Here is a 12,040-nt window from a genome sequence, read left to right on the forward strand (position 1 = left end):
TAATGGGTATCACATGATACTATACTATATTCATACCCCCACCATTTCTCTTCTCTTCTCTCTCATAAATATATATATATATGTATATATATACATATATATACAATATGTTGTTTTTATTGAGATTTTGTTACAATACGCTTCAGTGCCTACATAATGCCTACTTACTTTCTAGGACCATGTGGTAGAAATGGCTTTATGAATCGGGATCTCATAGATATGAATTTATTTGGGAGTATAAAAAATGGCAGAGGTAATCACCTGATGGGATTTGGAATTCAAAAAAAAGAAAAACAGAAAGAAAGAAAATTAAGGGGTCCTTCAAAATAAAACAAAAGTCAACAGCAGTAAAATATTTGGGATGTATTTGTTTGGTTGGAAACAATTGATAGTCTTAGGGAAGCAAAACAAAACATAAAAACAACAGGAAATTTACCATCAGAGAGGGAATAACACAAACAAAGCAGCTTAACATGATTTGGCATTCTCAAAATATTAAATTAAACAACATTTATACATGATGACAGACCACATGGTAAAAATAAATTATGAAATAGGGTTGGCTGACCACAGATATGAAACGATAGCAAAGATTTTGAAATTCTGCTAGTTTTTTAAAAGTCTCAAGTTTAAGCCCAATTTTGAAGGAATAAAAACATAAAGGCCGAAAAAATATGAGATATGGGGCAGAGAGTGAGGGTGGTAACAGAGGGAAAGGGAAGGAATGGGAAGAAAAGGGAAGAAGAAAATAAGCGAGAATGGGAAGGAGGGGAGAAGAGAGAGAGAGTATCCTTCTCTTGGAAACCAAATTTATCTGGGGTTTTTCTCAGGCAGCAGCCAGCCCTGACTGGTTCCCCAGGAACTCCCCTCCACGGCCATTCAGTCTGGTATTTGGGAACTCTTTGCTGTACTGTAACAGCCTGACCCTTCTCTTAACATTTCCCAGGTGTACTGAATATTCTTATTCATTTATACAATTTTATACCTGGAGGGAATTGTACAGATATTGCCTGAACATCTCATTTCACTGTTTTTCCAAAACTACAGAGCCAGTTAATGACCAGCTCTCTGTCCTTTAGAATCTTCCCATAAGTTTCATCAAACATAGTACAACTGCAACCCCTATGTGGTGAGCAGTCAACTCTCTGATTGCTCTATTAAAGCACATATAGCATAAACTAGTTGCTACCAAATATCCATTATCCCTTTCTTCCATTTATTGAAGCAGTGTTTGTACAGTTGAAAAACTACATCTCCCAGCCTTTCATCCAAATAAGGATGGTTGTGTGTTAAAATTCTGGCTAATGGCATAGAGATAGAAATTTCGGTGTTAGGCTTCTGTAAAGTCCTTTAAGACAGAGTTTGACTTGCTTGGTAGGGATATTTTATTCTTCTTCCTTCCTCACGGAATGGTGATGTGATATTTGGAGTTGCAGTGGCCATCTATGGCCACTAGCCTACCTTGAGGGTAGAAGGCAGTTGAGAAGGATGGTAGAAGAGAAACACGGGAGCCTGGAACAGAGATCATGTCATGAAATCACCTTCCCTGCCACGGAACATCTATCTCTGCACATTTTTTTCACAAGATTTTTTTTTTTTTTTTAGATCCCTACTATTCATAGCCAAAGACAATTCCTAATGGATGCAACATGAGTGAACAAGGCAATGTTAAGGTATAAGAAAACAAAGAATAATCACAGGCATCAGAAGCTCTGACAGTCAATTATAGGGAATACTAGTCACTTAAACTGTATCTGCATTGGTTGGGGGGGGCAGTCTATAACTTCAGAAATTTTGAAAATTTAAAACTATCTGGAGAGGTGCAAGAAAAACATGATTAACCTATAGGAATATTCTGGAGGGAAAAGACTAAAAATTGAGAGGGCATGGAGAATTTTATAATACAATACGCAAGCATTTATTCAGAGTACAAATTGCTAAGCATTGATTGTGTTACTAAAAATGGCTGTTAGAATGTCTCTCCCTGGAGGCCTTCCAAATTTGGTAGATAGCAATCTGTCTAGGCAAGTTTGGGTTCAGTCCAGCCTAAAGGCAGATGGATGGACTGGAGGACCTCTGAAAATCCCTTCTGTCCCTATTGTCTTCCAGGTCTGCTTCACACTGAGAGAGAGTTATTGCTGCTTCTCTATGTGTAGTTATAGTCATAGAGCAGACCTTTGCTTCCCTCAGCATATTGGAGATATCTCTAGTAAATAAGGAGAAACAAAACTGAAAGGAGCAAATCACATTAGGTAAAATGCAGGAGTGAATCTTCCTGATGAAGAGCACATTGTTTGTTTGAGGCCAATAATTCCAGCATACTGTGTAGTATACTTCACCCCATGAGTTACTCTACAGGAGTCCCATACACTTTTTCACTTAATCACTGTTTCCTGCACCTTTGTCTTCCCTGCCCTATGGACTGAGTCCTTGCAGTGAAGTGACTGAGATAGAAGTTAAATACAAGTTTCATTAGATGTTTCCAATCTATTAGGGATATAAGATGTATACACAGGAAGAAAACCAAGGCACATTTGCATTGAAAAATTCACCTCAGCAGATAAGTAACACTGTGTTAGGCAAAATTACTAGGCTTTGACCCTCTAAACATATTTCTCTCAGTTCTGCACATTTGCTTTGCATAATGAGTTTAAATGGGTAGGGTAAAAACCTAACTTATTGAAAACAAACTGGAAGTCATTTGTGAGTAGGACGGATCACTCACAGTAAGAACTTGATTGGAAACATCACCTTATCCTAGTTTTGAAAACAAGAACAAATGAAAAAAAAAAAAAAAAAACCCACAGGTGAAAGGCATAAGAATATGTATGTTTTAATTTCCTGAAATAATCAAGTCAGCTAGATATCCAATAGATATAGGCTACGAAAATCTAACAATACTTACACACAAATATTTTTCTATATGCATTAAGATACAATAAATCGTATATATAATTTTTATGTAATAAATATTTAGATATTCCATATAAACTAAAAAGCAATTTATATTATACCTTTTAATATTTTTCTCCAAACTTCTTTGAAAACTCTTACTATTTAATTGACCTAACTAAAAATTAGGCAATTCAGACTCTTAGTGCTTCTGCTCTGAGAGTATTGGGTAGTTCTTTAAGCCATTTGTTGAACTGCATAGATGTTTTTCTTGGCACTCTTAGTTTTGTACCTGTAGATTGAATGAGAACACGCCACATGTTTCAGCTAATGGAACTGAAAAGTGCTCTTTAGACGTGCCCTTCCCATTCTCCTTTTTATCTGATACTCAAGCCTTGGCTCACGGTCACACTGACCTAATTCAGAAGACACTCTGAGAGCACACTGATCTCACTTTGGTTGGCGTCCTATGGCTTTTACAACCACAGTGGATTGTCTGGGACTGGTCCTACAATCCTATTTAGCATACAGAGGTCAATAGTCAATTTCATGCTTTCTCTAAATCACAAACCTAATGGGGAGCTAGAATGCAAATTCTCAGCTAATAGAAATAAATCTAGGTGGTGTGTTTTTCTTCAGAAATTAATCTTTAATGTGTTTCTTGTGTCTGAACACAAATATGCAAGTACATGTAGAAAGCTTAGGAGAAACTAAAATACATATGCATATTTCTCTATGTCTCCACATGAACGAAAAACAAATCAATGTTTGATTTGATTATGAAGGGACTGATTATGGAAAGCTCAGAAGTCACCAGTCTTTTTTTTTTTTTTTAAGATTTTATTTATTTATTTGACACAGAGAGAGAGAGAGAACAAGCAAGGGGAGCGACAGGCTGAGGGAAAGGGAGAAGCAGGCTCCCCATTGAGCAGGGAGAGCCCGATGCAGGGCTTGATCCCAGGACCCTGGGATCACGACCTGAGCCGAAGGCAGACGCTTAACTGACTGAGCCACCCAGGCACCCAGAAGTCACTAGTCTTACAGCTATCTTGTTTTTTTCTGAATTATATTTAATATATTGAAATATTCAGTTATGATGGCATTGTAACACGTGTCCAATGGAACAGGATTCACTATATAAGTGATAACAGTGGAGAGAAAAAGCCACAGAAACAGTATTGTCCTGCAATTTTGAACAGATTAGAAATTCAGAATTGAAAAAAAAAAAAGAAATTCAGAATTGAAAACATTAACTGAAGGAGTAAAAATCTCTTATCTTCTTCTGTACAACTCTGTAAAACTTCCTAGAATTCCAGATCAGACTTAATAAATCTCAAATGTTCTAATTATTTATTGGTTATTTATTGAAACAGCATTGGATTTTTCTCTAATGTAGGCTTTTCCTTCAAAATTTAAACTCTGTCTATTGAATGACTTTAAGAAGTCTCTCATTTTTCCTTCCAGATCCCATTATGAAAGTCGATTCCTAGTTTTGTTTTGTTTTGTTTTTTAACTTCCTATTGTAACTAGTGCAAACTACTTTGAAGAGTTAAAATGAACTTCTCCATTTCCTTTCTACATCCCTCATCAAATGAAAGCACTAATTTTTCTCAAGGGGATAAAGCTAATAGTCAGATTGAGACATTCAATTCTGCAAGCTTGTTATATAGTTTTTTAGCTTGTGGTTCACTCAGCACATTTTTTTTCCTGTTCAATCAATTAATAAAACTGACAGGGAACATATAGTTAGCTCAAAAATGTTTTTCAGTTGATTTTCTACAAGCCATCTTGCTCTTTTAAGAACGGGTCAGAAAGGATGCTGAAGCATAACAATTTTATGCATTTCTCTGAGTTGATATGTTAAGGCTCAGTAGTCAAAACTGGTGAACAAAAACTCAAGGTCACAGTGTTCAAACCTTGCTCTCACACTGCTTTTCTGTGTGACTCCTGGGGATGCCAGTCAACTTCAGCTACCTGCTTTAATTCCTTACTTTGTAAAGTATCAAGCTGCTCGTGTCAAAAACTAAATAATGAATTACAGGGGATTTGGCCTCACATTTGAGGTTGAGTAGAGAGCTGAGGGACAGTTTGTTATAATTCATACTTCTGAGTAATATTGGAACCGTCATACATTTCCCAAAGTTAAGATACAAGAGGGCAAAACGTAGGCATCAACTAAGGTGCTACTTCAGTGGTTGCTGAAGATAGGCTTCTCGTTGCTTAAAATAGTAAATACGCATTCCAAATTCCTAACTTTCATCTGAAAAGGAGTTCACTTAAAATGGATTCCTTGTCATCTGTTTTGACTTCTACTCACATGAAAGTGATACATCAAAGAATAACACATACCTGCCTTGATTGGTAATGCCTTGAATGTAAACAGACATGACTGTTTTGCTCAAAGCTTTATGATTATAATAATGTACATTTTAACTTTCTAAGAATAAATCAAAGAACCTGCTACATATATGCAACAATTCTAATCTTCCTTCATAGTAAATTATATACCACCCTTATAATACTGAGAATACATCCTAGAATCATCTTCCACTCTCTTTCTCTTTACAGCTTTATACAATGCATTTTAAGTAGGTCATATCGCATCCTTATTCTAATGCAACCACTCCAGGTCTAATATCAAGTGTTTTTTTTCAGCCTCAAACTCATCCGTCTCCAGTTAGAACCCTATGCATCAACCTTACCAAAGAACTTAGGAGTTCTCTTGAGCGTACAATGTTTTCTTAGACACCTGTGTTTCTGTACACATAGTTCCCTCCTTTTGAAGTGTTCTTCTCTCATCTGCCTACCAAACTCTTAGAGTGAGACATGTGTCAACCATCAGCTTTCTTGGGGAATTTTCTTGCATCCCCTCAAGCACAATTAGATGTCTTCATTTTATTCTTCCTCAGCAATTTTTACATACTTCCATTATGACATGTGAATTCCATGGAGGAAGAAAATAGGATTTTCTACATCCCCAGTGTTTTAGGTACATGTTTAAAAATACTCTCAGCACTCAGTAAAAGTTTACTGAAGTGAATTAATAAATTGAATACTGGGAAAACTTTACTGTGTTTCTTTTGGTGTATTTTCAAAAGTTCATTTTGGCCTCATACCCATTATTCTTTTTTACAAACTATTCTCTGTTTTCCATCATATCAGGAAGAGAACTGTGAGGGAGAGATCCAGATAAATAAGTCCCAGTGTCCATGAATATTCATGTAAATTAACAATTCCAAAATTAGTGGAACTATTAACAAGTTTCTTCTGTTGGAGATATTACTGGGGGTAGAGTTGGGGAAGCTAAGTTCTCTGGCTTTTTGTGGTTTTGCACAGTCCTTCTATGTAAGAGGTTGGTATGTTTTAGGCACAAGCATCATAGGAGTTGTTTCAAATCAAGTAGTCAATCTCTATATCAAAGCAATTGCTACTTCTTCTACAGATGTTAAGCAAACAGAATAAATATTCTACTGGGGTGTAAGTTGTGCATTCGTATTTTTGACTTACATCTATTTAAAACCAAAATCAACTAGAAATAGAGTATAATTCAGCAACAATTAAAGGTCCATAACGCACCTGGATTCTTACCACAGGAAAGACTGGATCAAAATATATGGATGTCATATAAGTTGGTTTTAAACCACTGTTTGCCAAGAAGAAAGATATAGAATCTGAGATGTTTTAATACAGAATATCTTTTTTTTTTTTAAGTTAGATCTTTCAGTGTTTGGTCATTTTTAAGCTACCAGTATGCTTATATGACATTTTTTTATATTGCAAAATCTATTTTCCAGTTATTCTTAAAAATAATTCTGTTTGGGGCCAGAGAACACTAATTAGTGTATATTAACATTAATCAAAGACGTAAATCCACTACAAAAAGATTCACCTCCAACAAAAAACGAACCACTTTAGATTATCTTTCCACATGCTGGGCTATGATACAGGGCCAAATTAGTTATCCACTTCCCATAGGCAATCAGTTAGCTGTCTGTAGAAGTCAACATATTCAAACAAACAACTGAAATTTGAATTCCAAGTCTCTTGAGCAGGATTAGTTTAGCAATCACTTCTAACAAATCAGTGTTAAGAAGTCAGATATCTGTGCAACAACACATTTCTAATTAAACAGAATTTCTAAGTCTTAGACTCTGGAAAATGAATATGCACACTTATATGCACATACATATGTGAACATATGCCTCTGTGTTTGTATATATGTATATGCACGCACACATATACACATACATATATTTAGAATAGTCTTCAAGTACACTATCCTAATTTTCACATAGATGTCATTTGTCAACGTAAACAACGTCTGTGATAACCTTGCAAAAGGATGATACTCTTGTAGAAGACCTACTCTTCCTAAGAATTGTTGCTTCACTTCTAAAAAGCATTAATTTGGCCCTGAAATCAACCAGTGGTAAGGGTCACTAAACTAACTCAATTACTGAAGCTAATCGCTTTGAGAGAAAATGCTTACGCTTGAGATAAATTTGAGACTACCCAATCACCTTAGCACAACTCAAGACAAAGAAAAGAATATAGCAGATCTACTTTTAAGGTGTAGGAACTTCAAAAACCAAAAGCGGTCTGAGCACACAAACCCAGGTCCTCTTGGGTAATTACAGCTGTTTGTTTTCTAGCTCTTGGCTTATGGATGTTTCAAGTGACTTGAAAACACTGGCGAAGTTCCTTCCTCTCCATGTGCTTTAAGCTTTGTGCTGCGGAAAGATACACTTCTGCTAACATTGCTTACAGTTGTACCTCTTCTCCATACCTTTGCTTTTGGATTCTGCATACTGAAATTCCCTTCTCTAGCATGGTAAGCTCATTTTAATTTAGAAAAGAGATTGGCAATATTTTTTTAAATGGGAACTTTTAAAATGGAAATAGGACAAGATTCATTGATAGAATAAAGTGAAAGTAAAAACAATAAAGTGTTCCAAATTTGTCTTTTTCATCAGTTTCACTAACCTCTTTTTTTTTCCTTCCTTCCTTCCTTCCTTCCTGGCAGCTACACAAGATAATCTTGTGTCCATCTGAAATCAGGCTTCTACTGACTAACAAAACATCACCACAAGATAAAATATTTCTTTTCTGAAAGAATGAAAACTGGAGTCCTGAACATTTGAGCTAAAGATTAATTCTTAGTACTTTATTTATTTTATTTTTTTAAATTCTTAGTACTTTATTTTATTTTATTTTTTTAAGATTTTATTTATTTGCGAGAGAGACAACGAGAGACAGAGAGCATGAGAGGGAGGAGGGTCAGAGGGAGAAGCAGACTCCCTGCCGAGCAGGGAGCCCGATGCGGGACTCGATCCAGGGACTCCGGGATCATGACCTGAGCCGAAGGCAGTCGCTTAACCAACTGAGCCACCCAGGCGCCCTAAATTCTTAGTACTTTAAATTAAATTTACTACATTTAATTTTCTCAAATCAATTATTGCATCAAATTAATTGATCTGGATTAATTTCTGAATATTTGGAATATATAGATATATTTATTTTATTTTTTTAAAGATTTTATTTATTTATTTGACAGAGAGAGACAGCAAGAGAGAGAACACAGCAGGGGGAGTGGGAGAGGGAGAAGCAGGCTTCCCCCGGAGCAGGAAGCCCATTGCAGGGCTCAATCCCAGGACCCTGGGATCATGACCTGAGCCAAAAGAAGACGCTTAACGACTGAGCCACCCAGGCGCCCCTATATATGAGATTTAAACAGAAGTTTTAAGGATTACTAATTTTCCTGTGGTGAGTCACCACAGATAATAGTTTGCCATTTTCATTCAGTTCATTTTGTGAAAGCTCTAATTTGTAAATTATTTGCAGGATTTTTTTAGCACTTTCTCCTAAGACTTTATTTTTATGAATAGTAATATAAAAGAAAAAAAAGCCACGTAATTTTTTTAATATAAATCAGTATCTAAAATACATTAGAATAGGGGCTCCTAGGTGGCTCAGATGTTTAAGCATCTGCCTTCAGCTCAGGTCATGATCCCAGGGTCCTGGGATCGAGTCCCACATCGGGCTCCCTGCTCGGCGGGAAGCCTGCTTCTCCCTCTCCCACTCCCCCTGCTTGTGTTCCTGCTCTCGCTGTCTCTGTCTCTGTCAAATAAATAAATAAAATCTTTAAAAAAAAAAAAAAGAAAGAAAATATCCTGTACTGAGAAGCCTTGTACTGTGTAGAATGTGTTTTTATTGCTAATGCAATTTAGATATAGTGATATTATTACCAATATGAAATATTATGTAGGAAGAGATGAAGTTTTCTAAAATATAATGTGATTTTGAACATTCTCATTGTAAAATTTTTACAAGCACATTCCTATATATAAGTACACTCATATACAAAAATCCATTTTTCTTTCTTCAAATGGAGCTAAATTATGGAGATTAAAATATCAGTGTTATAGAAAATCATTAATAATAGATATCTTTTCATTACCCTCACCAGGAAGAAATTGATTTTTTTCCTAGGGAACATTCAGAAAACAGTTCAGTTGATACAAAATCATTCCCAAGGCCATAATATCACCTCCAAAATGTTAAACTTTTCTTCTTATCAATTTTCATAAAGGATACAAATATACCACCAAATGTACTTTGGATCCTTTATTAGAAAGAAAAAAAAAGAAGACATATGCATCTTTGAATCATGTCTTTGGCTTCACATATAATTACTTAAATCGGAGTATGTGCTTAGAACACAACAAAAAGAGAAATGGATTTAGACAGAGAAAGTGATTCAGGCAGAATTGTTCTATAAGAGAAAAGCATCTCTAAAAATCAGTGCAATGTTTGAATTAATCTGGTTTCTTTCTTTCTTATATGTCTATAGATGACAAAGTTCTTTAGAAAGTTGACAGGCTGGTGCCTAATTAACTCATCAGAAAACAGTTTTTCACTGGATGTGACATAAAATTAGGAGAAAGGTTGAAGATACACCCTCTAGTAAGGTAAATAGCAAGCACAGATTCAAAGGTGAATAGCAAACATAGATCCAAATAAACTTCTTGTTATTTCTAAGTCCCCCTCAGATCACAATAAATACCTTAGGCATTTTAAAACACTTCATTTGGTGAAATTTAGAAATATTTAAAAGGCTAAAATTGTGCAGTCAGCCTCCTACTCAAAAAAGAAAAGAAAATGTTTGTCACTAGTGATAAAAATACGAAAGTTGGAACAGTTAGAAACCTGAATTAGAACAGGAAAAAAGATTGAAGCATAAACAATTATATACTCTAAATGTATCTCAGTCTGAAGTATTCACTGAGCTTTTCAAAGATCAAGATGAATTTAATACCATTTTATTTTTATTCCAATACTTTGGATTTATATGAATCCTTTGGTTTACTATTACAATACCTTCATCTATTAGATCACAACTCTAAATTTTACTAGAGAACTCAGATATATTTTCATATGATTCACAGCACTGAAATACGTTTGAGACATTCTAATTTGTGTAACCACTTCTGAGGAAGTATTTGGCAATGTGATGATTTCACTCTTTTAGAAGCTCAGTCACACGTCTATCCAAAAGTTTTTTTTTTTTTCTTAATGTAATAAGAAGCCTGAATTATAACTGATGTGGATAGAATTAGGCTCTAGAAAATATAATTAATTTCTGAAAGAAAATTAAACTCTTTGACTCCTATCACTTCATAATTCCATACTTTACTTTTTTCTGTTAATATCCTCCCTTTAAATATCCAATTTTACAAAAAGAATACATGTCAAAAGGTCTTTAAATAAAAAATATCTTCTTAGTTATTATTACACATGTGTTCATAACGAAAACTGAGAATCTTCTGGCTCCTTCTGTGACCCTGCCAGAATTCGGGCTAAGAAACGAAACTCAGCCAAAGAAGGAAGACCTTTAACTTCTTAGTCTGAACCTGTCCACAGAGCCAGAGTAATTCCCTTCTGAAAGAAGGAAGAGACCCTGTGACCTAGATAATCTATGGTCTCTCAACAGTCTTACCACCTTGGACTACCTAAGATTGACTCTTTTTTGCAGCGTATCTCTCCATCTCTGGTATTGAATCCAGTTACTTCATTCAGTCCAGTGGTAGGCAACTGGAAGCCAGTAAGCCCTGACAGGAATCCAGACAGGTTTTGTTTGGCCTGTACATTTTTGGCACACAATGCTTTAAAAATGAGTAGCTGATGTTGAACAATGTAAACACATACAGATACGGAGCTCTTCCTGAAAAACTGGAACTTTTGGTAACCTACGACCTTTTTGCACATGGCAGCAATTAGTTTGTGTGACTCTGGTCAGAGACCAGACATGCATCTCCAGTTTTCTATAGCTCTTTCTATTCCTTATTGTCTTACTGACCTCAGCACAAAGGATAGGTTACTTACTCTTTAACTGCTCAGCTTCAATAAATATCCTTTGTATTATACTCAGCTGGTGGGAATTTGACTGAGAGACTTTTGATTCAGTGGTTTCATTCTGGGCTTTATCCTGGAGCCAAATTTACTTGACTGATACCTTGATTCTGTTTCCAGATTTGGATCCTTACCTCAATGCTCAACTTTTTTTTTGGTTTCACATTTCATTTCCTCTCTCCAACCAGTTTTATTAGAATGTGTCAATTCTGGTTAACTTTTTGTTAACTTTTAGATTTTAATTATTTCTCCCTCCCACCATTAATATATAAGTAAAATCAGGACCACTGTAGAACATAGGTGTTGATTTTTTAAAAAGAAAGAAAATTATAAGAAAGTATGTACAACTTCATGGAAGTAACATTAAAGAATAATTCCTGTGAATACATCATACTAAAATATTTGGCTGCAGAGGTTTTACTTCAATTACTCTTTGTTAAAGCAAAGGTTCAGAGAAATAAACTTATGACACTGTACGGTATTAATCTCCTGTGACAAAGTCTTCTCATTTGTCTTTTCCTCAAAGTACTATTTTCTATGAAATATGTAATTGTTTCAGAGTCCAGCATCAAAGTCCAAATGTATTTCTTTTTCTAATGGCATTTTTCAATAAAGCACAACAGTTACAGGTTTGAAATGCATATTGAGTGTTTCTGGCAATGAAATTCTTGCTTTCTCAAAAACTGATATGGTTATGGTTGAAAGAAAAGGCAGGTTATAGGTTCTTTTTGAATTTCAC

At 35.2% G+C, this 12,040-nt stretch overlaps 1 protein-coding gene across 1 annotated transcript in view; it reads right to left on the minus strand.

Moving 5' to 3' along the window:
• LRP1B (LDL receptor related protein 1B) overlaps positions 1–12,040 on the minus strand; it is a 1,839,752-nt gene that overhangs the window by 1,154,049 nt on the left and 673,663 nt on the right. The gene's annotated exons all lie outside the window — the stretch shown is intronic.

This window comes from Mirounga angustirostris, unplaced genomic scaffold (assembly GCF_029215605.1).
Source record: "Mirounga angustirostris isolate CCGP_5_RB_7025 unplaced genomic scaffold, mMirAng1.0.hap1 SCAF_3, whole genome shotgun sequence".
Taxonomy (NCBI): Eukaryota; Metazoa; Chordata; class Mammalia; order Carnivora; family Phocidae; genus Mirounga; species Mirounga angustirostris.